This window comes from Egretta garzetta, unplaced genomic scaffold (assembly GCF_000687185.1).
Source record: "Egretta garzetta isolate BGI_Z169 unplaced genomic scaffold, ASM68718v1 scaffold16, whole genome shotgun sequence".
NCBI classification, from domain to species: domain Eukaryota; kingdom Metazoa; phylum Chordata; class Aves; order Pelecaniformes; family Ardeidae; genus Egretta; species Egretta garzetta.
This window is the reverse complement of record NW_009260022.1, coordinates 936,968-964,052: the sequence shown is the minus strand read 5'-3', so window position 1 is coordinate 964,052 and position 27,085 is coordinate 936,968. Positions and strand designations below refer to the sequence as shown.

The 27,085-nt window shown below is 37.6% G+C and overlaps 1 protein-coding gene across 2 annotated transcripts in view; it reads left to right on the top strand.

Moving 5' to 3' along the window:
- The window catches only part of FIGN (fidgetin, microtubule severing factor), a 101,407-nt gene that overhangs the window by 32,276 nt on the left and 42,046 nt on the right, over positions 1-27,085 (top strand). The gene's annotated exons all lie outside the window — the stretch shown is intronic.

Below are 27,085 nucleotides of genomic sequence, written 5' to 3'. Positions count from 1 at the left end.
AGAAATAAAGTGATTTGGTGTCCTGGAGGGAGGTAAACTGGGTCTAAATAAGTTATCTGAGTTCTCGCGTAACATTGCAGCTGCTGCAAAGTCGCCCTTGTAGGCTGCTCACGAAAGCATTGGGGAGTTGAGGCACATCAGCCATTTCGGGTACCTTATCAGTCGGTGCACTGACCAGGAATCTGGTATCTGGAAGACCTAAGTGAGGTATGAACATATATCTGAAATTAAAAAGTATGTTTGCAAGCATGATGACCATACCAAGAAACGTGTGAGCTTAGATTGAAGACTTGCCTCATGATCTGTCTCTTGGCAGAGGTCAGTAGTGGATGGCAGAGAAGCGTGAGAGAGATCCCACAAGCGTGGAGCTCCATAGGAGCTGCTGCGGGCATTGCGGCAGAAGGCGCGCGCGCCCACGGCACCATAGGCACTGCGGGACTGGACCGCAATGCTCAGCAGGGTGTTTAGTTTCCAAAGGGATGTAGCTCTATGTTTGTACTGTGTAAAGCTATTGAATGAGAAATAAGAAAGTTTTAACTGATTGCCATAATGTCTAGCCATTGAAGAAGATTTAGGGAGGGCTTTTTTTATACAGCAGACAATTGTTAGTTATTAGCTGGAAATATGCTAATGAATCTAATAGGAATAAAGTAAGAAAGGATTCCATAGAAATTGCTCAAACTATCACACTTAATAGGCAGTGATAATCCTTCTGTAGTTTTTTTAATCACTCTATCAACTTCTAGAGAAGTAATATTTTTCCCCTGTCAAATATCATAGATTAGAAATGTCTCAAAATTGTAATTTCCAGTAAATTTATGTAGAGTTTTTCATAGGAATACATACGCCGCTGTGGGTACTGAATTAGAAAGTTTTTAAAAGGAAATAATTATAAAAGTAGAACTGTCCAAGACACAATCTTCATGGAATCACTCAGTGGGAAGAATCTTACTTGTGGTACCTCCAAAAAAAGTTCTCCCAGAAAGAAATATGGTATTTAAGACAGAGATAAGAGAATGGTAGGCTTTATTATATGCAAAAAATATTTTTTTTTCTTGACAGGCTCACAAAATAACGACTGCTGTGGTGGAAGGAGAGAGGGCTGCTGTATCCTAGCAATATTTAATGGCAGTTAGGAAGGGCTGAGGAACATAGGGAAAGGTTTTGCAATGGTTGCCCTTGGTCTGAAAGGCCCTGTGGGCCAGCTCATAGGGCACTTCCCAGGGAGACAGGTCCTGGAGTTATGTTTCTGGAGCTGCAAGAGAGTGGATGTGGGATGCCGTGCATGTCTGTATCTTCTGGATGTTCACCTCTGCATCGTCCTCTCTCTGTCACAAGACTCCTCTATGCCTTTTACTGTGTAATGGTGGTTGTTGTGGTTGTGGTCAAATTCTGGAGGCAGAGGGGTGGCAAATGCAGTTTTATTATGTTTGTAAGAGTTGTACCTCTGCTAAATCAATAGTAGTTGGAGAGAGAACTAGAAAAAAATGTACCATGAGTTTATGTTCCTTTTGCATATCATTTAAGTTGCTTATAATTTAAATTGCTTTTGCATTATTTGCAGGATAGCTTTTCAGTAGCAACCTTTTTGTTGCTTATACAGCAAAAGCCTCATTCAGGAAAATCATATTTAGGTATGGTTTTAATTAAGTACATAGATAAGTTTCAACTTTTTTTAATTGAGGTGTTCCCCTAGATGGAGTCTAGCCATGTTAATGTGTTAATAATTCCTTTTTTTTTTTTTTCCCCTGACTTATTAGACCAGGTCATGTAGTTAGGAAAAAGCAGACAAGCACTGTGAACCTTCCTTTAGGTAAATACATCAAGCTATTTGAAATCTCTCTTCTTAAAATGAAAATATTTATGTCACATGTGAAGTTCAGTGCTTTGAAAGTCATCAGAATGTGAAAGAATAAAGTTACATGTAAAACTACTAATGAGAAAAAAACCATTTTCAGTAGTGCTTAAACGCATTACGGAAATGTCAAAGAATATTCCTTAATATCATGTTGCTATGCCTTACATTTCTGGGTACACTGCAATCATTAAAGTCTGAGAATTTGCTCCAAATACCTCAAAATTAGGAACCCCTTTGCACAACTTTCATGTTCAACTCTTCTTAGGAGTTGGTAATTATTCAGCCTTACTGTCCCTCTGTTTATTAGAAAATACTATTTTTTTAACAATTACAAAAATACTAAAGCAGATCAAGTGGTTATTTTAACAAACAGCTTGAAACATTCTTGCCTAAATTCCACAAATAAAAAAGCCGATGAAATAATCACCCTGAGCAGATTTTCACAGGGAACTCAGTCAACTTTTATAAAGGATAATTACACTAGTGTTTTAACGTGGGGCAAAGGAACTGATAAAATTAGGGCATAAGAGACACTATTCCTATTTTGAGAAGGTAGTAGAATAATTGGTAAGGGATTCTTATTGCCATTTTATTATACAGAGGGGTTTTTTTTTACTTTCACACAATTGGATACTTTTTTTTCAGGCTCTTAAGCCTCGTGTTTAGTGGCACAAATCTGGGCAGAGTGGGTGGGAAACTGCATTCAAGGAAATCTCCCGATGTATTAATAGCACGTTTTTGAAGTTGTGGATGTTTGTGTGTGATTTAACTCTGCAGCTTCCATCACTTCCCCCCTCACTAATTCTCTCTCCCTGTGCCTTGTGTCTGGTAGATGAAGAACATCCATTTAAATGCTGCCAGCACGTTACCAGTTACTGCATTAAAGTAAGGGTTGTGAACCACTGGCTGGGGTAGGTCCATTGCTAGCGGATGCCTTTTGGAGCACTGGAGTGAAATACTGGGTTACAGGGCTCTTCTGATGCACCCAGATCAGAATCAGCCCAGGAATCTCATCGGCTAAGTTGTCTACACAAAGTATGTTACCCAGTGCCATCTACATAATGTTGTATAGTAGAAGTACATTTGGCATTTCATCCTTTCTTCTTTTATACATCTGTAAATGTAGGGCAAAACATTTTTTTTTAGTTTTATGCTGCCTTAATTTGACTGTTTCTATTGAGTAAAATTCCAGAATTAAAACAGTGACACTGCAAACATCTTACAGTCCTGAACTTCCTTCCCAGCATTGTTCTAATACTTGTGTTCTGAACTGCGACATCACTTCATGCGATCTAAAGATTGGGTTGCAGCAGCAAGGGCAAGCATCACTACAGTTGGTACAGAACTGGCATTTTAAAACAAAAATTCGTTAAATTTTGCTACGTTCATTTGGCAGGTTTAGTTTTTCCAAAAACAATTTATTTTTTAAAATATTTGATTGCTTTCAATGGGTTTTATTTTCTTGGCTTTCTTGTACTTTTTGCAAACAGAGATGAAGAAGGAACTTAACTCTTGTAGATTCAATGTCCGTCCTGATAATAATATAAACCTATATGCTAAAGGAGAGTTTCACTATTAGGGAACAACTGTGTAAACAATAAATATACAAGTAAGGGAGTAACTCTGTGGGACATCTAGCTATTGCGTTATTTTCTTTGCCAAAGGATATTTAGGAAATAAAAATAAAAAAAAGAATTTTTTCATTTAACCTTGCTTGCACTTTTCCAGGCCCACTGTGATTAATTTAAAACACTTAGAAATTATTTTGAAAGGAGTCGTTCTCTGCAAAATACAGGCATGAATTCATAGTTTTGTTTTGGTTTTTTTTTCAGGATTTGTTTGGCAGAATTTCACCTAACACCCTATCCAAACGAGCAAGCTTCACTTAGTTTCAGCCCCAAATTACATCGTTCGACCCCAGTAGAAGTTTCCTCCGTTTCAACAAATCGAGCCCAAGTTTGTGTGACAGTGGATAGATGAGGTGAGCTGATGAGGGTCTGGGAGGCATTGCAATCAGAGTGGCAGGTGAGGCAGCGCTCAGTGAATGGATTTGAAGGACTAAATGTGAGGGTTTAGAAACGGAGGAATTGCCATAGTGGATTACAGCCAAAGTCCATCATGAAAATATCTTAAGTTTGTCAGTAGCTATCAGAAAACACATTAGAGAAAGGTGTATTGAAATCGTAGTAACAATCAAAACCAATCTGAGTGAGAACTGTGTCAATTAAATCCAGATCTGTTTTACAAAATCTGTGCTTCCTGTAGTTTTCTTTTGGTAATCTTAACCCAAGGCAGTTTATCTTGGTGTAATTGAATTGCACACACGTCACCAGATTGGTATGAGTTTTCTTTTCTTTTTTTTTTTCTCCCCAGTTGTGGATTAATGCGGTTAGACAATGTGTTCCCTGTGAACTATGAGTTATCAGCCAGTAGATACTGAGACTAAGATGAAGTGCAAGGAGTGTTTTTATTGTAATCAAACAGCTTAATTGAGTTTGGGATATTTGTTTTGGGTGGAAACCCCCCCCTGCCTGTACCAAAAATTGCTCTCAGTATGGGTGCTCTTACAAGGACTGCAGAGGACTCACAAGTTACAAATATATACGATTCATTTCAATTGGTCTTTTAAGTTCTTAAAATCATATTTGTCCTCTTGCTGCACTGTTTTTTGCCAGTGTAAAGATCATAGGTTTTATTTGATTATATTTTGGTAATCTGTTAAATGAGACTGGGTCACCTTGCACCATGCAACATTTCACTTCACTGCTAAAACTTAATGCCATCTTTTTATCTTTCATTGAGTGGACGTCAGAGGACATAACATTAATATAAGACAGGCATCTCTAATATTTCATGAATGGCCTTTAAAAAAACCTCAAAAAACAAACCTAGGAATTAAAAATTGACACTAGGGTAGTGAATTTAGTCACCTTTCTCAAATGTCGAACGGTTTTCCATTTATGTATCTCATCTATTACAAGACCTACTCTTTGTCAGGCAAGGCTATTAAAAAGCACAGGTGGCTTCCTCAGATTGAATATATTGTTTTTCTCTTGGGGTGGGGGGATGGAGAGATTTCCCTGAAAAAGTGGCCAAGAACTAAAGATAATACCCCAAAATAAGGCTTGTAGCTTTGCAGTGGGTTAGAGTTCACTATTAAAAAGTGGGAGGCCTGGGATTTTGTTGTTCTTTGAATTTTTTTTTTTTATTTACCTCACGTTCTGTGCCTTAAAAATTAGTCTATACTTTCCAGCTCTATAGGGATGTCAGGTAGGTTAAATAAAGATCTAAAAAAGTGCATACTCTTAGTAAGTTACAGGGCCTTTGCCTCCATTTTTTTATATACTGAATTTATCAAATGTATGATTCCAAAATCACGTGGCAATATATACAGATGTGGATAGCTATGTGTACATTTTTATTTTTTTATGTTATATGTCTACAAATTTATTTAGAGGTATCAGCATGTTGGGTTAGACACACCTTTTTGTAGCAATATCCCTGCAAGCTAATTTTTATACATGGTAGAAGACACAAAATTCTTACTGCTAAAACATGTGAGGATGGTGTATTTTTTGTGTTCTTTGATACTTAAGGGTAGGAGAACTCTAATTAAATTTCTGAACGTTAGAAATTTCAATGTTTAATCCTTCATTGGACTAATTGTGCCATTAGATTAAAGCATAAGAGAGAGACGGCTATGGCACTGTGCAGGACTTCAACTCATAACCATGAGCTGAAATAACCATGAAATAGTCTGGATGATGTAGAGAGGATGTATTTGTGTTTCAACTCTGAATATTCATGTCCAAAACTGGATTAAGCTGCTACTGAAACCTTGTAACTAATTTATATGTGGTAGTTTCAGAAAACAAGAATGGAAGACACTTCTAAGATCATCAGTTCAGTCATCTGTTGTTGCAGATACCATGTCATATAATCTCGTCTCTAAATTTGTTGAATTCCATAGATTTATGGAGCTCCATTCTTAACATTGATTATCTCCACAAAATTGATGTTTATTTGGCAACAATCAGTGATAAGTAGTTCACTTATATTAAAATAGTAAAATTTAGAAATTACTTGCTAGACATACCAGCCAGATAAACATTTTGGTAGAGTTAATTCTTTCGTAGTTTCTAAAATAAGTGTATAAAGAATTGTCAGGAGTCTCCTCCCTCCCTGCAGTTCTGCTGTTTTATAAGTACAGAACAAATGCAGATCTGCCCTCAGTGTTGGCACCCCCCCTGGAATTAGGTGGTTTTAACAGACTCCTTGATTTCCTTATAAAATGTTGGCTAAGATAGGTGGCTTTCCAGACAGATTTTGTGAACTAACAGTGACCTTTACCACAACCAAATGATGCTGTTAAATTTCCTCAGCCCTTTAGAATTGGTAACTGTGTTTTGTTTGTTTTGTTTATTAATGTGGGTTCTTCTTAATTCACATATGCAAATGTAAAAATCTATCACCAGATGACAATATGTAGATTTGTGGCAGTCCCAAGAGGACCTTGGGTCCATAAACCAGTGGTTTTATTATGTAATGCTGCATAAATGCTGTATTTTCATCTGTGACAGATATAATCTTGAACCTGTATTTTTCATGTTACTTAACTGTTTCAGAACATCATGTTTGAGAAGAACACATCAAAATGGAAATTGCTTCTACAGAGGCAGCAATAAATATTGGTTGGAGATATTGCGTTGTTGGGCTCCATGTGTTTTAGGATGTTCTCAATTCTCTTGCCCTAATCAACACTGTAAATACATGCTGCATTTCCTGGTCATCCATTTGTTGGATTAACAATTTGGACCTTGCAGTTTCTACCATACATTTTGATTCTTTACTGCATATAGTCATGGTTATTTAAGAGCATCCCCTAACAAAATTACTCTCAAACCGCCTGTCTTTTCCAGCTATTCAAAGAAAGGCAAATTATGCAAATTCTGTGCATTATTATGTGTGGGGTTAACTAGTAGTTATCTGAAGATTAGCTAGTTAAAAAGCTGAGAAAAATCTTTACATTCATGCAAAAGTCTGTATCCCTGTGAGACACAGAACTTTGCCATCTTATTTAAATATTAGAAGGGGTTGTGTTTGGTGGTTTGGTTTAAAAAAAAGGTACTTACCATATAACCTCCAGCAGAGATTAAAATAGTTTATAGTGCATTTTTTAAAAGGCGACAGGTACCCCTGCCTGTACCAAAAATTGCTCTCAGTATGGGTGCTCTTACAAGGACTGCAGAGGACTCACAAGTTACAAATATATACGATTCATTTCAATTGGTCTTTTAAGTTCTTAAAATCATATTTGTCCTCTTGCTGCACTGTTTTTTGCCAGTGTAAAGATCATAGGTTTTATTTGATTATATTTTGGTAATCTGTTAAATGAGACTGGGTCACCTTGCACCATGCAACATTTCACTTCACTGCTAAAACTTAATGCCATCTTTTTATCTTTCATTGAGTGGACGTCAGAGGACATAACATTAATATAAGACAGGCATCTCTAATATTTCATGAATGGCCTTTAAAAAAACCTCAAAAAACAAACCTAGGAATTAAAAATTGACACTAGGGTAGTGAATTTAGTCACCTTTCTCAAATGTCGAACGGTTTTCCATTTATGTATCTCATCTATTACAAGACCTACTCTTTGTCAGGCAAGGCTATTAAAAAGCACAGGTGGCTTCCTCAGATTGAATATATTGTTTTTCTCTTGGGGTGGGGGGATGGAGAGATTTCCCTGAAAAAGTGGCCAAGAACTAAAGATAATACCCCAAAATAAGGCTTGTAGCTTTGCAGTGGGTTAGAGTTCACTATTAAAAAGTGGGAGGCCTGGGATTTTGTTGTTCTTTGAATTTTTTTTTTTTATTTACCTCACGTTCTGTGCCTTAAAAATTAGTCTATACTTTCCAGCTCTATAGGGATGTCAGGTAGGTTAAATAAAGATCTAAAAAAGTGCATACTCTTAGTAAGTTACAGGGCCTTTGCCTCCATTTTTTTATATACTGAATTTATCAAATGTATGATTCCAAAATCACGTGGCAATATATACAGATGTGGATAGCTATGTGTACATTTTTATTTTTTTATGTTATATGTCTACAAATTTATTTAGAGGTATCAGCATGTTGGGTTAGACACACCTTTTTGTAGCAATATCCCTGCAAGCTAATTTTTATACATGGTAGAAGACACAAAATTCTTACTGCTAAAACATGTGAGGATGGTGTATTTTTTGTGTTCTTTGATACTTAAGGGTAGGAGAACTCTAATTAAATTTCTGAACGTTAGAAATTTCAATGTTTAATCCTTCATTGGACTAATTGTGCCATTAGATTAAAGCATAAGAGAGAGACGGCTATGGCACTGTGCAGGACTTCAACTCATAACCATGAGCTGAAATAACCATGAAATAGTCTGGATGATGTAGAGAGGATGTATTTGTGTTTCAACTCTGAATATTCATGTCCAAAACTGGATTAAGCTGCTACTGAAACCTTGTAACTAATTTATATGTGGTAGTTTCAGAAAACAAGAATGGAAGACACTTCTAAGATCATCAGTTCAGTCATCTGTTGTTGCAGATACCATGTCATATAATCTCGTCTCTAAATTTGTTGAATTCCATAGATTTATGGAGCTCCATTCTTAACATTGATTATCTCCACAAAATTGATGTTTATTTGGCAACAATCAGTGATAAGTAGTTCACTTATATTAAAATAGTAAAATTTAGAAATTACTTGCTAGACATACCAGCCAGATAAACATTTTGGTAGAGTTAATTCTTTCGTAGTTTCTAAAATAAGTGTATAAAGAATTGTCAGGAGTCTCCTCCCTCCCTGCAGTTCTGCTGTTTTATAAGTACAGAACAAATGCAGATCTGCCCTCAGTGTTGGCACCCCCCCTGGAATTAGGTGGTTTTAACAGACTCCTTGATTTCCTTATAAAATGTTGGCTAAGATAGGTGGCTTTCCAGACAGATTTTGTGAACTAACAGTGACCTTTACCACAACCAAATGATGCTGTTAAATTTCCTCAGCCCTTTAGAATTGGTAACTGTGTTTTGTTTGTTTTGTTTATTAATGTGGGTTCTTCTTAATTCACATATGCAAATGTAAAAATCTATCACCAGATGACAATATGTAGATTTGTGGCAGTCCCAAGAGGACCTTGGGTCCATAAACCAGTGGTTTTATTATGTAATGCTGCATAAATGCTGTATTTTCATCTGTGACAGATATAATCTTGAACCTGTATTTTTCATGTTACTTAACTGTTTCAGAACATCATGTTTGAGAAGAACACATCAAAATGGAAATTGCTTCTACAGAGGCAGCAATAAATATTGGTTGGAGATATTGCATTGTTGGGCTCCATGTGTTTTAGGATGTTCTCAATTCTCTTGCCCTAATCAACACTGTAAATACATGCTGCATTTCCTGGTCATCCATTTGTTGGATTAACAATTTGGACCTTGCAGTTTCTACCATACATTTTGATTCTTTACTGCATATAGTCATGGTTATTTAAGAGCATCCCCTAACAAAATTACTCTCAAACCGCCTGTCTTTTCCAGCTATTCAAAGAAAGGCAAATTATGCAAATTCTGTGCATTATTATGTGTGGGGTTAACTAGTAGTTATCTGAAGATTAGCTAGTTAAAAAGCTGAGAAAAATCTTTACATTCATGCAAAAGTCTGTATCCCTGTGAGACACAGAACTTTGCCATCTTATTTAAATATTAGAAGGGGTTGTGTTTGGTGGTTTGGTTTAAAAAAAAGGTACTTACCATATAACCTCCAGCAGAGATTAAAATAGTTTATAGTGCATTTTTTAAATACATCAATATTTGCAGTGATATATGACATAAAAAAAGGGGGGGGGGAAATATGTCTTATTCTGACAATTTTTTGCAGGAGGTTTTAGACAAAGTTCTTGGCATATTTCTTCTATTGAATATTCCCTTAAAGGATTTTGCTTAAGTCATTTCTCCTTTAAAGTCTTTATAAACATGTAGTTCATGTCCCATTTTTTATCTACTCTCTGCTTTATGCCGTAGAGTTAGAATAGAATCAATCATAGTTCCCCACCTTGTCTTTCAAGTCAGCATAGTACTGTGATGGCCATGTACCTTATTTAGTTTTAGGGTCCTTTATTGAGTCAGTGATACCACTGTGTTTCCTGTGGAGCCTGACTACTCTTATGAATGACTTTCCAGCACCAGACGTAGTATATACCAATTTTCTATTGTATACTTTCCTCTGTGGATCAATATGGATTTTAATTAACATCCTAACAAAATTATAGTTATGCTCAAAGGTCTCCCTCCCCTTGTATCTTGCTAGGAACTTGGTCTTCAGCAAGTTGCTATCATACTAGACATTGTCAAGAACAGACATAATTGAAATCCCTTTTCATTTATCCTGAAGCAGAGACACTTCTCTTTTCTTTCTTTCCTCTTCAGTAGATATGCACAGAAGTTTGCTAACTGGGGGGATGGAGCTGCAAGCCTGCTATAAACATCAAAGGTGACTTGATACAGAGATTCTTGGAAGAAGTTTCCACCATACTTGGAGTGTCGTGACACTGTTTCATTCAACTGCTTTTCCACATTGCATTACATTAATAACCTCCTTGCAGGTTTCTTGGCAGATGAGGAGAAAGGGAGGCCTTCAGTAGAAAGTTGGATGATGATTTTGAATGAATGAGGATGAAGATGAACTGTTAGCCTTAAAGCTTGTATGAGGTAGTCAGAACATGAAGAGCCGTGAAGTAGGTCAGTACTTTTGTCTTCTTTTTATATCAGTTGTTCTGCAGAACTGCATTTACAAATGTTTAGCTTATATTCACACATAGCACTGATATTTTTGTGTTTCCTCCTTGACTGTACACTATCGTAGATTATTTTCTGTTGTTTTATCCCTTCTGTCATGTAGCTTTTGAAATCTCTTGCGCTAATAAGCATCTGATAGATCTCACCAGGAGTCTTGGCTTCATCTTTAGTCTTCCTTCATTCTAACAATTCTGCCTGCAGTACATACTGTTCACAGGGTAGATCTCACATATTGCTGTTCAGCTGCCAGGCTCTCGAGTAATAAACCCTGCGTTTCACTTCTGAATTAGTGTAAATTATGATTTTAGGAGTGTTCTTCCCCTGACAGAAGACAGAGTCCAATGCCATATTCTTGACCACGGCTGAAGAGTGCACAGCCGTCTGGGAATTGAGTTTGTCACTGATCACTCAATTTCTCAGGATGCTTGCAAAAAATATGGTTCATCTGACAGTTTCTTCTTGAAGTGGAAGAGCTTTATAGTGCTCCATCTGGTTCTTTTGTATGGGATTTAGAAACTTGGCCATTTAGTCCACAATGCCATTTCTTTCCAAGGTTCTGTAACAGTACTGCTAAAAAAGCAAGTTAGCATTCAACACAATTTCAAATTATACGCAACCAGCCTAATAGTGAATTGTATTACTTAATCCAGTTAGACTTTGAAATAGTTTGTGCTGTTACATAGACTTAAGAAGTTGAATCCAGTATTAATCAAAGCTAGAAAGCCCATTTTCTCTGACTGGATTGTGTTTTGATGTTCAGTTGTTCAAATATTGTGTTATTGTTACTTGCCAAGGTTCCTTTAGGCAAAAAGGTAAATTTGATGCCTCTTATCTTCCTTTCTGAAACTGAAATAAGGTGCCCTATTCCTCTCATGTTATAGTACCCAGCAATCGCAGGATGATAATTTGCGTCCTTTAAGGCTTACAAATAATGTTTCCCACTGTGAACACACAGATAACACTATATGCAGTGTCAATGGGAAGGAATCACAAATGTTATTAATATCATATATACATTATCTATTAATTTCTTTCTATGTATGTTCTCTGGTAGCACTTCAAAAACTACCACCACTTGCCCTCATTGATTAAAGAAAGTAGTGATACTGCTGTGGTATAACATGAATTGGAATCTAACTAGGCACCTTTTTCAGTATCTGCATTATTATTGTCCGTTAAATCCATTAGACTTGAGGATAAAACTTATAGATCACTCCATTACTTAGAATAACTTATACTTTTGCTTAATGAGTTGCCCTTTATCAGATATTACTGTCAGCTGTGCTGTATCTAGTACAAATACTGCATATACGCCATCACCAGCTTAGATGTCATTCTATTAGGAGCTGCTGTCTCAGCAAAATGAGAATATTAGTCTAAAGGAAGTGTATTTTTTTTCCAAGCAAAATAAACAAATCTATCCTAATTAGAGCTGCAGTGTCAATATTTTGTAGTGCCTGTGTTGACCTGTTCATTGTGGTTTTTGGCATATGGGACAAGGCTGAAGATTCCATTTCTGTCCTTTCATTCTAGGCCAGTTCAGGGTATTTCCAGCCCTTATCTTAGATATTTTTTTTCAGCTCCTGAATAATTTTCACATATACTTAAATGTACATTCTGAAATACCTTAGAATTTCCTGTATATTTAAACATAGTCCCATGTTGTACTGAAAATTCACTCCTTGGCGATATAGGGAGTGAGTACTCCAGTAAGTTTGTTTCAGTCTGGACAACAGCTTTAGCAATTAACGTTTGTCCGGTATTCTAGAGAGAGTCTACAACTGCTGAAACTTTTTGAGCTTCGACCTCAGCTTGCAGATCTTCTACTGATCGCTGAAAAAGGAAAAAAACTAAACCTGCCTGGGAAGGAAGGAAGGAAAGTTTGCTAAGCGTTTGTAGCAAAAGACAGAGATAGCTTAAAACCCATTTTAGTCAGTGCTGCATACCAAAATGTCTTAAAGACTTTAGCTTTATTAGTGCTCAGGATATTTATATATTTAAATGATAGCATTGTAGGATCATTGTGCCAGTAATATTCCCACTCACACACCTTTAGAAAATATAAAGGGTTTCTGATGCAAATCCTAACAAAGAGATGAAACATTTGACTTTTTGAAGAGTTTCATTGGAAACACTTTGCTCAGGTGTAAATCAGCAACTGGTTTAGGTGTAAAGTTCTTTATATATGTTCCTCATTCCAAAGCTCATTCCAAAGCACCATTAGACTTTTGTTTGTCTGGTAGAGCCAGTCAATGAAATCAGCATTTTCAGTTAACTTCTTGCCTGGATTTGTTGCTTCCACTCTCTAGAACGTACCTATTTGCTAAGCTTTAGCCTTTGAAAATTCTGGTTCTTGCTCAGAACTTTCTGGCCATGGTCTCTTGCTTTTCACCCCACTCCAGTTGAAAATGGTATTACCCAAGTAAAAATCCTTGTATCTTTTATGTCATCAAAGTTGTCTGGTTGAAGAAAGTGCCAAAACCAAAAAAATATTATTTTACAAAGGTGTTCACTGCTTCTGTGAATAATTCTTCTTTCCTAGTTGCACTACTGTCATTTCTTTGTCCGTACCATGCACGCTCTGTGGGTTCTTGCTGATTGTTTGCAAAAGGATACAAGTTTTGCCTTTTTTTCCCTGTATGTTAACCTCTGTATTTGCACATGATAGTTGTCAAAGCAGGTACAACTCCAAGAGGTGTTTTTGTTAAATTACAGCTTGAAATTTGTATCTGGTTCTGGCCAATGCTTCCTGTAACATTTCTTGCAATATTTTGAATTCTTTCTATTGTTGAAAGGCTACTGGCTTCTGTAAGTATCCAGCCTTTCCACCAGACTTGCCTTCAGTAATGTCCACTAAACTGCATGGTTGCCTCTTTCAATCCAAGATCAATTCTAAATCCACTTCTCTCTAGTTTCAGTTTCAACAGTTATGTCACTTGTTTTCCTTTATCACACGAGTGTAGAGAACAGCATTCTTCAAATTCTGAAATAACTTCATAGCTTCCTTCAGCCGAATTTATTGAAAGCTGCTATGCATGTCCTGTGCTTCAGAGACAGTTGTTATCTAAAGCACCTGACTATCTTTCCCTTTTGCTGGCAACTTTGTCCTGCAGGTACAGAATTTCACTCTCTTATTCACTGTTTTGAGAAGTAAAACTTGGTTGGGCACCATATTTGCTCTACTTATTTTTTGGGGATGTTTTACTTACCTTCCTCTTACTCCTGTACGACAAAGTGTGCAGTGAGACTTCATCACCTGACACACACATGAGATCTCCACTTTATTCTGTATCTTTCTCCAAAATGAAGAGCTCCTCAGCACTCCTGCAGACAACCTGTTTGAAGGCACATATTAAAGACACAAGGAAGGAAAGTGCAGAGGTGAATGCCATGGTATCACCATTTGTCTGTAATCTCATCACCTCTTGTGTTATCACTGTCTCTCTAGTCCAGTGGCAATCTTGGCATGTGAGGGAAAGTTTCCATTAATTTCTGTCTTGCCCTGATGGTGGACTGCAACAGTAGCAGCAAAAGTTATTTTGCTAGCTTCACCCAGAGGTCTTTGCTTTAATTAGATCACACACCTGACACTGATTCTGTGGACCTTAAGCCAGAATTAACTGGCAAAATGTGGGCATGAAGGATGCCTGGGTCTAGGTCCAAGCATGTTGAATATTATTCTGTACAATCCTGCTGTTAGTATGGTCCCAACACCAGTGCTTGTGTGACTAGGTACAGGGTCTTTCTTCAGCTGATCTGGAAACAAAGCATTAAAGTGGATCCTAACTGCTGAGGTTATGTTGCTGATACATTGTTAATCAAAATCCCTCTGTTTATGGGGAAATCATCTGCAAAATTTCAGATATGAATTAAATTAGCAGTTATAATACAGGATAATCCTTCTTGTATGTATGTTTTTAATTGTTTCAGTTACAAATCCTAAAGTGCACATGCTAGATTTAATACAAACTACTTCAGAGATGGTTTTTAGGAGGTTTTTCTCAAAAGATCTCCCCTCTGCCCTAATCACAATTCTTCTGATACCCATTTTCCTTGCCAGCCTGAAGTGAATTGGGAGGCTTTGCGTGGGGCACAAATGGCCAGAGATCTCTTGGCCCAGCGAGCAAAGTGGTTTGGAATGGGACATCCATCACTAATAAATAGCAGGAAAAAGGATTATATATCAAGGTTGCCCATGTGAGTCACTCCTCCGAATCTACTTCACTGCAAGCAGGCTGAGATATCTCTTTTTTTTTTAAGGCTCACACTTACGACCTGAGAATTACTTTAGGTTTTTTGCAAATATTTTAGTGAATAGGAAAACATGTGGGGGGGGTTGCCAAAGGAGATACTAATGCTTTAGCAATTATACGTCACAATGAAGGGACATATTACTTATGGAGAGAGAGCAGCTTGATCTCACAATGCCGTAGTCGTAGCAGTTGATTCCTGTAACCTTTGAAAATTAAGGAAGAGGAGAGTGTTGAAGAGAGGAAGTCTAGACAGCTCTCTAGTATAGTTCTAAGATATTCTAGAATTTTAGAATAATACAAAGGCAGAAAGAAAATTGAAAATATCACACAAATCTGTGATGACCTTGATAATTAGCATTTATACATCCAAGTGCAAAGGCAGCCAGTTCTAAAATGAGCCCCAGTAAGGCAGAGTCCTCACAGGATTAGTTTCAGTCCTTGAATTTTCTCTCTTTTGTACCGATTGCTTCAAATGATGACAGAAACTGGAAAGGTTTTTGTTATTCTGTAGCCAGGCATTTTCTCCTTTTTAGAAGAAATAGAAATGGTAACTGAATATTTACCAGGACAGTTACCCAAATGAAATTATTGTCCTTGGGACAATGGGGATTAGAGTAAAGGGACAAACATTCCTGTTCATGAAATAAATTAAACTTAAGACTCCATGATATGTATCGTTTATGAAAAGACATATTCATTTATTTGTGTAGTCTGTACAACCAAAATATCTTCTAAATAGTAGTGAAAATACAAAAACTCTGTAGCTGCTATTTCCATTCACCAAAACAAACCTTATGTCTAACTGTGCTTCTCTTGGTATCATTTTTAGGTGGCTTTTTGTGGCACCCTTTTCTAGGAATTCTGGAGCTGACCTTGCTCTTTAATACAAATATTTAAGAAAAAAATACTTAGCCCATGTTTAAAGAAAAAACTCATACGGACTGCAGAGAAGATGTATTTAATATTAAATGCTAGAGCTATAGAGGGTTTAAACATTCTTTGTCCATACTAGAATTAAAGCACATTAGTTGAAAGGTTTACAGAGCTTGCTTTAAAAAAGCAGATTTTTTTTTTCATGCAGAAGCCCAGCTGCCTCTTGTGGATCAAGTTGGAGCCGTCTAGGAAAGTCCTGCCCTCAACCGTTACTTATTTCTCTCAATTAGAAATTGAAGAAAAGTACCACAGCTGAAGTAAAGGCAAATTTTAACCTGAGATGTTTTGCTTTGTTCTGAAGCAGATCAAAATTGCTCCTATCTCAGGTGGGCAAGGTCATCCCCAATGGATGGGCAGATATTAGGAATTGAGTGTGGTAAATTTTTTACACAGTTGGATCTGCAGCTCTGCTAATGTCCCTAGTTTTAGATGAGCTCTCTTAGTAAGGCTGTATATTTTTTCCAAAGTGAGAATGCGGTAGGAGTTATTAATTTATAAAAGTTATTTATCATGGAGTTACTGATGCACAGTTATGATAAATCACAGATTGAGAGCTGTGCTATTAGTGATTCACTTCACTGTTAACATGTGCAATATATGTAAACAATGTCTATGTGTCTTCGCCAGGGTTCTACTCAGTTATTGCATCATATCTAGCGCATAAGAATAAATTTTATTTCATAGTGGTGGCTTTCTGCTATATTTTTTGTTCATTATTGTTTAACCAGAATAGAGAAAATTAACAGCATTGGCTTACATGCATGTATGTATGTGTCTGTGTATATGTAGCTGTATACGCTTACATATATATACACATATATTTACATACATGTATGCATGTATGTGTACAAATCTGTGTATGTTTATGTCAAAGCATCAAAAGTATAACTAAAAATCCATGCAGTAGGATATGCATGAAACCTATAAATTACAATGTATTACTGATTTAAAAAAAAAACAACTTTTCTGTTGTTAAAAATAAAATCTACTATCAACATTCAGTATCACTAGTCCTCCCACTTCCCCACGAATTTAGTGCTTAATGTGATTCTTTTGGCTTTAAAATTGAAGAATTTTATTAGTTGCTAAAGCTATTCAGTAAGAGGGTATTTCAAAAAGAAACGTAAATTGTAAAATTCAGCTGGGACACTTACTGAACTGTTGGTATTGTTTTGTCAAATACTGATTTAAAATGAACTAGAAAATTGCCGAACCATCAAAGTATGGAATGTGGGAAAGTTAATATATTAAAGAAACACTATCAGGAGAAGAAGAAGTGCCATTTTAAAAATGATATTTTAAGAAATTCACTTATATAGAGAATAAGGCAAAATCATAATCCTTTATGAGCCCAATAAAGACTGCCTAGCTACTGCCACTTGATACAATACCTTTCTTATTGAACTTGGAAAAAATCTACTATGGAAGGCTTTTTTTGTGCAATATAGGTTTAGTTGGCTTTTTAACTTAAAATGGAAGAATAATGATACTGTGATAAGCATGCTTTGGACTGACCAGGCTGGTGCACAGTGCCCTGGACCAGCATGTGCACGCATACGAGCAGGGCTGGTGGCCTTGCAGCCAGGGTGCTTTGGTCTGGCATGGTGTTATTGCACTGGCTATACTGGCAATCTATGTGCCTTGGTAGTGGACTTATAGTAGTGCCTGTGTTAAAGGCAGAAATACGCTTTTCTCTCTTCAGCAAGACTTGGGGATGTTATTTTTGCTTTGGAGACAGGCCATGCAAGTAGCTGAACAGGAAGTAAATCCTTCTTATTTTGTTTAATATGGTTTCTTGTGACTGACCCGCTGTATAGTAGGATGTTCGTGTGGTATTTTGGAAGATCAAAAAACAAGATGTCACTTCACTTTAGCTCACTTGTTAATGTTTGTTTAAACAGTTAACTCAGGCATGTAGAGTATAGACAAAAGATAAGAATGATTAGTATTTGTACTTTGCTTTGTATTTATGTAGCTGGTCTTTCCTCTGAAAACTACCTGGTGATAGTAAGACAAGGTAAAATATTTGCATTTCCTAGTCCCCTTACCGCGTGACTCCTTTCTACTTCAGTCTGTTCTTACATGTCCTTATTCGTGGTGTGTAAGTCACTGCAAGGCTGTGGGCTGTTTAATTCCTGGTAACCTACTCGGCTGTAAAAACTTATTATGATGTGTTGGAAATATGGATCTTCGTGCAAAGTTCAAATGCAAGAGAATACTGCTCTGGTTTTATAAGGAAACCTGCCCTTAAAGGGACAACCAAATTGAAGAGACTTCCACCTGAAATTGTAATCTAAAATGATTTCACGCACCACCTAGGATTATTGCGTCTAAAGCATAATGACGAGGCTTTTTGAAGTTGATTGGCTTTGCTTATTTGACCATATTTTAGAGAAAATCCAAGTCCTGTCAGTGTTGGTAACAAAATTCCCATCGACTTCGGTGGACTCTGAGTTTAGCTCTATTAAACAACTGCCCTCAGTGGTCTGTGGGATCTCAGTGGCGCTTCCTTTCCCACTTACTGCCATGGTGTCTCTGGCTTTCTGCTTCTCATGAGGGAGTTTGCATGCAAACCCCACACAGCACAGAAGGGCCTTTGCTGGCAACACCTGCATGGAGTCTGAGCCAGCCTCAGAGAGGTGCATGCAGATCTAGAAGGAGTGGAAAGACCAGAAGATGTTTGATAGTCCTCTACACATCTACAGTATTGAAAGAACATCTCTCTGAAACTATTTTAAGCTGAAATAATTACATTTCAAAACATATTTGCTTACATTTTTAATTGAATTTTGCCTATCCCGTCATCTTCAGCAAGCATTAATTTTTTAACTTGAAAAATCTTGCCATCTGTGCTCGTTTATAACATAGTGGCTGTAGTTAGGAATTAATTACAGTACTGTTCCTAAAGAACAGCCTGCCATCCCATCAAGAAAGCCCTCGTTTCCCTATGAAGAGCCTCTTTGCTGCGATAACACTTTTTAAAACATACTCCCTCCCTACGAGCCATTTAAGAATCAGCAAACGGTTTGGGTGTGTTTCCTTCCTTGGGAGCCTGAGTCTACTTTTCACCTGTCTCTGCACCCTGCCCTCTTCTCCCCACCACTTGGAGAAGGATGTCTGAAACCAGTTGTCTTCTTCTTACCATGTCCTCCCACCTGCTCTGCTCCTCTGTACCCAAGTGCCTCCCACAAGCAGCAGAAGGCTTCTCTGGGGAAGGTGAGTCCAGCTGTTTTGGCAGCCTGCTGCTTTAGCAGCTGAGATGTAGCATTCTCTTTTGGCACAGACAAAGCAGCCTTAATGCCGCTCATCAAAATACGTTCACCGTGGTAAGCATGGGAAAATGAGCCAATGGGAATGAGATATGAATAACTTGAAAAACTGCAATTATGATTAACGCTTCAAGTGCTATTTACTTTAACATTTGACCAAGACAACGCTGCTAATTTCTTTTCCTCAATGTGAAATTTGGAGTCTGATTGTTCTAATTGGCAGAAAAGGGAAAGCTGCCAAAACCACACACTGATTTACCTCCCCCTTGATTCTGTTGACATCACTGAAGTTGCACAGGATGCTAATTGTTAAATAAAGTTACTTTTGGGCTCAGGCTTCTTTCTGCAAACATCCATCTCTGATCTAAAAGCTCAGAATTTAAGATCCTCCAAGTTAATGCTGTGAAGCAGGCGAGATGAAAAAAATCCATTAGCTCATCTTTTGCAGCTCTGCAGTATCCTGCGACTTTGGGGAGAGTGGCTTAATTGATCTTTACAAATTAAAATCACAGATGAACCAACCACTAGAAAACAGCAGTAATGGCTAAAGGAAAAGACATCTGTGATAAATTTGATATGGACCATTTAAGTATCATAGCCTATAGAAATAACATAGGAAGCATTTGGAGAAAGTAGTTCAGCTCTACCACTGAACATCTTCAGGCCCAGACACTTATGAAGATTATATACTGGCATGAGAGTGGATTGGTCTAATCTAAAATCCATTAGGCTACTAGATCTATCATTAAATCAGGAAAATCCACCTCTTTGGTCCATAGACTGGTGTGATGCATGGATGGCAGACTGATGTGGGGGAACCTCTCACTGCCATGAAGATATTTATCATTGTAATAGAGAACAAACTGAAGGCCCTCATGTAACATGCAGCAGAGACAACAGCCTTGATGTTCCGGTCCCCTAAATCTTCTTCAAGAAAAGGAAATTGCAAGTACTCTTGGGAGCAGCAGGAGCAAGGGTAATGGCTATTTTCCCCCTTTCTCCCTCCCAAGAATATACCAACCTCTTTCCAAAGAATTTTATGTTTCCTTTCACTGAATCCTTTGCAGTCTGTAGTTTGCAGAAGTCCTCTCTGTTTCATATAATGCTTTTGTAAGAAGTGGTATAGGTTATGCATGGCCTGTTTGATCCCTTTGCCAAGTATGAGGCTCTGAAGATATTTGCATTTTTCATGCTTTATTTCTACAGCTTTTTCTGAGTAGGTGTTTAAAAAAAAGGTGAACTTTTAGAAAGAAAAAAAAAACCCTCCTGATGTTAGAAAGGGTGTGAAAATACTTGGAGAATGTTTGTGGGGAAGAAAAAAAAAACCAACAAAAAAGTTAAACACACACACTCTCTATTAGGACAAGTTTTCATAATATCTCATGAACAACCACCTGACTCAAAAGGTATTCTAATGCATACTGTTTAATTATGTGTGTAAGCAGCAGAATCACAAGATCCAGGAAAAATATTTAATAACCTTTCAAAAAGTAGCACAGAATTTGAGCCAGGCAGCTTCCTAATGTCAGTATTTTGTATTGCTAAATCCGATGCAATCATCACTGAAGTTGCACAGGATGCTAATTGTTAAATAAAGTTACTTTTGGGCTCAGGCTTCTTTCTGCAAACATCCATCTCTGATCTAAAAGCTCAGAATTTAAGATCCTCCAAGTTAATGCTGTGAAGCAGGCGAGATGAAAAAAATCCATTAGCTCATCTTTTGCAGCTCTGCAGTATCCTGCGACTTTGGGGAGAGTGGCTTAATTGATCTTTACAAATTAAAATCACAGATGAACCAACCACTAGAAAACAGCAGTAATGGCTAAAGGAAAAGACATCTGTGATAAATTTGATATGGACCATTTAAGTATCATAGCCTATAGAAATAACATAGGAAGCATTTGGAGAAAGTAGTTCAGCTCTACCACTGAACATCTTCAGGCCCAGACACTTATGAAGATTATATACTGGCATGAGAGTGGATTGGTCTAATCTAAAATCCATTAGGCTACTAGATCTATCATTAAATCAGGAAAATCCACCTCTTTGGTCCATAGACTGGTGTGATGCATGGATGGCAGACTGATGTGGGGGAACCTCTCACTGCCATGAAGATATTTATCATTGTAATAGAGAACAAACTGAAGGCCCTCATGTAACATGCAGCAGAGACAACAGCCTTGATGTTCCGGTCCCCTAAATCTTCTTCAAGAAAAGGAAATTGCAAGTACTCTTGGAAGCAGCAGGAGCAAGGGTAATGGCTATTTTCCCCCTTTCTCCCTCCCAAGAATATACCAACCTCTTTCCAAAGAATTTTATGTTTCCTTTCACTGAATCCTTTGCAGTCTGTAGTTTGCAGAAGTCCTCTCTGTTTCATATAATGCTTTTGTAAGAAGTGGTATAGGTTATGCATGGCCTGTTTGATCCCTTTGCCAAGTATGAGGCTCTGAAGATATTTGCATTTTTCATGCTTTATTTCTACAGCTTTTTCTGAGTAGGTGTTTAAAAAAAAGGTGAACTTTTAGAAAGAAAAAAAAAACCCTCCTGATGTTAGAAAGGGTGTGAAAATACTTGGAGAATGTTTGTGGGGAAGAAAAAAAAAACCAACAAAAAAGTTAAACACACACACTCTCTATTAGGACAAGTTTTCATAATATCTCATGAACAACCACCTGACTCAAAAGGTATTCTAATGCATACTGTTTAATTATGTGTGTAAGCAGCAGAATCACAAGATCCAGGAAAAATATTTAATAACCTTTCAAAAAGTAGCACAGAATTTGAGCCAGGCAGCTTCCTAATGTCAGTATTTTGTATTGCTAAATCCGATGCAATGGTGCTGATTAGTGACACTGGTGACATTGGCTGGGGTTATGGGCTCCTGTCTGCAGGCAACAGGACAGAACTAATGGTAAGAGAGTGTGTTCCTTCTGTCAGTTAAAGCCTAGCTGCATTTTTCAAATGCTTATGAAGAAAAAGAAAGAATTTTTGGTATGGGTTTAGTCAATTTGAAGATCAAGACCTCTTGAAGTTGATGAATCTGGAGTTAGCCAGCTGCCTGTTGACATTACTTCCTTCACGCTATCAGAATAATACAGTATTTGACAGCAAAAGCAATGGAAAGTTTGGTGGTTGTTTATGCCATGTACATTGCTTAAGACATTGTCCAGTTTTGATATGATCTCTGTTTAGTAAGGTTGAATTGTAATGAGTCCTTATTTGCATGTGTGTATGTACTTTTAATGTTATTAAATATCAATGTTTCAACAAAATTTTCCCTTTTAAGTTTATAACAAGTGACCCATCTGAAATCTTTATGGCTTATGCATCTGCTAAGGAATGGTATCTACTGTATACTATTTTAGCCCAATGGGCATGTGAGGTAATATGGCTTAGTCCTTTTTCATTTCAATTTGTGTTGTCTTGCTTAAGCTCTGGGTGAAGAGGGGACACGTGGACAATGACACTGGCTTAACTCGTTAAGCCAAGATAATTTGATTGTGTGGCTGAGTCTTATCAAGGCCAATCAGTGCAATAGTTTTGGAGAGAAGATCTATCAAAGGACAGACATCCTTGAAGTAACTTTCCAGTATTCTCCAAGCCTTTTATTTTTTGTCTTTTTTTTTGCACATTTTAGGACTTGCATGGCAACACTTTGGTAGATCAGAGATTTGTCTTTTGGAGAAAATGAAGGAAGAGGGTAGAGAATGCCTCTCCTTTCCTCAGGCTGCTTTTTCTGTGTCAGTCTCCAACCTTTTTTGCCTCCCTCGGGTGTGTTTTTGTCACCCTATGCAGAACCCACTGCTGCTGCTATCACACACCGCACAGCAGAGAAGGCTCGTTTTATTCCTGCTTAGCACTGTGGATTCACACCCTACAAGACTTCTAGTTGAAATCCGGCCTTGGAGAGCTGGCCTTCTCAGTTGGGGTGGCAGGGAAGGCTAACAGTTTCCTTGGCTGGAAGGCATCAAATTGGATAAACAGAAAACAGGGGCCTGGAGAGTGGGAAAGCTCTTGATGGTGATTAGTTGTCATCCTGCTTGTCAGAACAAATGAAGAAGAGGAGCACAATGTTTGCACTGTTTGAACAAGCCTCAGAGAGCAAATTAGATGGTAAATGTGATCATAATTTGCCTGCCTTTCTTGAAACTCCCATGGTGCTATTAGTGTTTTTCTTTTCTCAGGTAAAAAAGCTTTAACAAATACCTACTTCTGTGGAAACTGAAGCGCGCTGAGGTTGTTTACGGATGTGGCGTGCAAAGATTTCTTTGGTTTAAGTGATAGTGCTTAATGTATCTACATACTGCAGGCTGGTGCAAGGTGTATAATGCCATTGGAAAAGATAACGCATTTCAATATTGCACATGATGTGGAAAAAAAGATACAGATAGCTATCTATACAAGTATATATTTAGATAGGTATGCACATATAAAATAAGCTTGTGCCTGAGCTTTATATTGCACTTGGTTGAGTACTGTTGATAAGCCAATTATGGTATTTTTGGAAAGGTATCTGGAATGTAAATTCTTCTGTCCTATTATCCTGTGATAATGTGCAGCAGCAGGCCGTGCCCCTTGCTGAACTGCCGGCACACCTAAGGTGACCACAACTGTTACTAAAGAAGCAAATCACAACTTCTGTGTTTTGTGTATATAGAAATGTGGAGTAACCTGTAGCATTTAGATAATGAGTTTGGGGTGGAGATGGAGAAATGCTACTTACAGTTGATTTTACACATGAAAGTATTTCACACATAGCAGAAATCGTCAGTGTAAACAAGTATCAATTAAGAGAACAAGTATGAGCATTGTTGGAGAATAAGGTAAAAGCTGTGATGTGAAAGGCTTTCTTGGGCAAAGACAGATAACTGACAGTGAAAAGATTTAAAGTATTTTGATTGCCTTGCAATGAAATCTGAACCTGTGGAAACTAATAAAAATTGACTGAGCTTAATTAGAGACCTATAGGAAGCAAAAAACCTTGTTTAAAAACCAAGTGCCTGGACTGTCTGTCTCTGATTTGGAGTTACCCAGCTAGATAGAAGAACATCAGGATAGAAGAACATCCAGAAATGTCCTCAATATATTGTTTAAATAAATAAAATAAAATAAATAGTAACAATAATTGTGGATTCACTATATCTCTATGACATAAAGGGTAATGACAGGAGAATGGAAAGAGGAGGAACATGTTTATTTTTATCTCTTTATAAAATCATTTTAGTATACCAGGCAGCTCAAGCTGGTCTTGCTGCTCTCTATCAAATTGCATTTGCCTATGCATCTTTCTTCTTTATCTTTTATCCATCTTGGTAGGGACCCACTGGTCCCTACGCTGCTGAAGGGCCAAGGCCAGAGTGTCAACATTACCCAACATGAAAAAGAGAAATTATGTCCTAAAGCGGAGAAGCACAGGTCTTGTGCGCTGGCTCTGGCTGGCTGTGGTGCATAGAGCTTTAGGAATTACAGTGGCTCTTGGAGTTTCCTTTAGAAATGTGCCTTGTTCCGCATCATCTCCAGCAAAGCTCTGTGATGGACGCAGATATTCTCTATTGATCTGCTGGGCCTACTTCAGATAGAAACATGAACTTTTTTTTGTTCCTGTGTATTTTGGATGAGCTCAGAGCAGAGCAATAGAATAAATGAAAAGTTTTCTGCTTCAGTCAGTCACCAAACAGTGCCAGATATTGTATTGTGCAAATACAAGCTGCTAAGTATATACTTCAGTCACTGATGCAGTTTTAACCAATATTTTAATATACTGAAGTTCCGATGAATCAAATTATGTTTATAATACAGCTGGCAACATGCTAGTGTATTCCATATTAGTAATGTACAGTGACAAGCAATTACATTTCATTTTTCTTTATTGACTATTTGAGGCTTTTAAAAAATATTTATTTGGCAAGTTTGTGTCTCCTTTTTGTTATTTTTAAAGATGTGAGTACTTAGCAGGCTCATACACTAATGATTTTTAAGCTGTAATAGAAAGCACATAGGATATGAACAGTGATGTGAAATAGATTAATTAAAATCAATGTTATTTCAATGGATGCTAATTGAATTATTAATGCTTGGATCAGGGTTTTTCCCCATTTTGTGATTATTCAGCTTGTTGGCTGATGTATGCGTTTCTGTTGATGAAAGCCATTTCTCCATCTTCCTTTGTTGTTTTGGTTTTTTACTTCTCTCCTGCCCCTCATTAAAGGAATATGTTGTCGATACCAAATAGGAGATAGGGACTTGCTCATAGCCAATTTACTTTTTTCAGTGCTGTCTCCATCATCTTTTCCAATCCTGAGTACCATAACACACCGTCTGTTGCAGAAGTAACCTAAAAGCTCTTCAAATGCGCTATGATCAAAAGCGGGGTTGGCTGGCGTTGGGAGGGCTGTGGTGTGAGTCCGTAGCTGTATTGGGGTGGGCTGTCAGAAACCGCCGAGCCCCGATGCCCAACGCTACCTCTGCGAGCCCGCTGTCGCTGGGCTTCCCACCCTGCTGGCCCCATGCGCTGGGGTGGATGGTGGAGAAGAGCTGCAGAGAACCTGCTGCCTAGCTCTGGGCTGAGGAAAATTGCTCTCTTCTCCTCTTTGCCCTGACTGCTATTAATATCCCTTCCCCCAGGCTACTGGATCATATGATTTCAGCTGAAATAGATTAAAATTTCCTCTGTTTTGATGCCAACAATAATGTGATAAATTTATTTGCCAATGCTCTGGGTTTTTTGTTTTTGCAACTTGAAGGGATGAGCTCAGGGTCCAAGGGACCCACTGAATTTGGAGAGTGCATTCCACCACTTTTAACCATCATATTTTTAGAAGTAGTCTATTAAAAAGATGTAATTCACCTCTTAATTATTTACTGCAAACAGAACAGTGGTGTGTGTGTGTGTCTGCACAGAGCAGAGGAGACAGAGTCTCTTGGTTTTTTTGGTCTGTTTTCAGGAAGTCCGGTGTGGTACCTGGCTAAGATAGCTGTTTCTGCAACAATAGCACAGGTGAAATAAAACATGGGTTTTTTTCTCCAGAGTTAACAAATGTCATCCAGAAAATGCAAAACAGTTTGAAAGGATTCCTGGAGTGGAGGATTGTTAACAGGGCCTTCGCAAATGAGCAGTAATTTTTGGGACTTCTATGGAAGAGCTACAGTTCATATTATTGAGACCTTTGGGGAAAACATCTATGGCATGAGCTTCCAGTATGCTATGAAGTACAAGAGTTGTTACAATACCTGTAGCTCATAAATAGGGAAGGACAACAACTGGGTACATTATGAATCCTCAGAGAAGCTAATGCTTTTGAACAACATTTGTTTAAATATTATTTGTTAGATTACAATATAGTATCATGGATTCTTAGACACAATTGAGCTGTAATTCTATTCTTTTCTAGCCAGCTAAGATTTGGTCTTCAGTTGAAGGCATTGTACATCTCAACACTGAACTGTAATGTTCCTGTCTTCAGCAGTAGCTGTAGTTCTCTCAGCCAGGTGCAGTAGGGCTTTTTCCCTTCGCTGTGAATCAGCAGTACATATTATTTCAATTATTTATTACGACTGCTACTTATAGAAACTGCATTAACCAGTAGTACAATTTGTATTTCTGTAATGCTTTCTGTAGCACTCTGAAGCTTTACAAATTTATTATAAAACATGGCTTAGACTGGAAAACATTTTGGGCAGTAACCAAGAAAATTAAATTGTTGTTGAAAGGCAGATCAGTTGCCATCGCAGATTCTGAGTGGAGAAATTCTGAGACTAAGTAATTTGTCCAGTGCCTGTGTCACAGCACTTCCAGTCCCCCAAACAGTGGACGCAATATCTTTCACATATATTTCTTCACATATCCTTTCTTGTAATTATCATCTCTACCTAATGGAACACTTAAAATACTCTGGACGTGCTTAAGGCTCTGCTGACAAGCAATAAA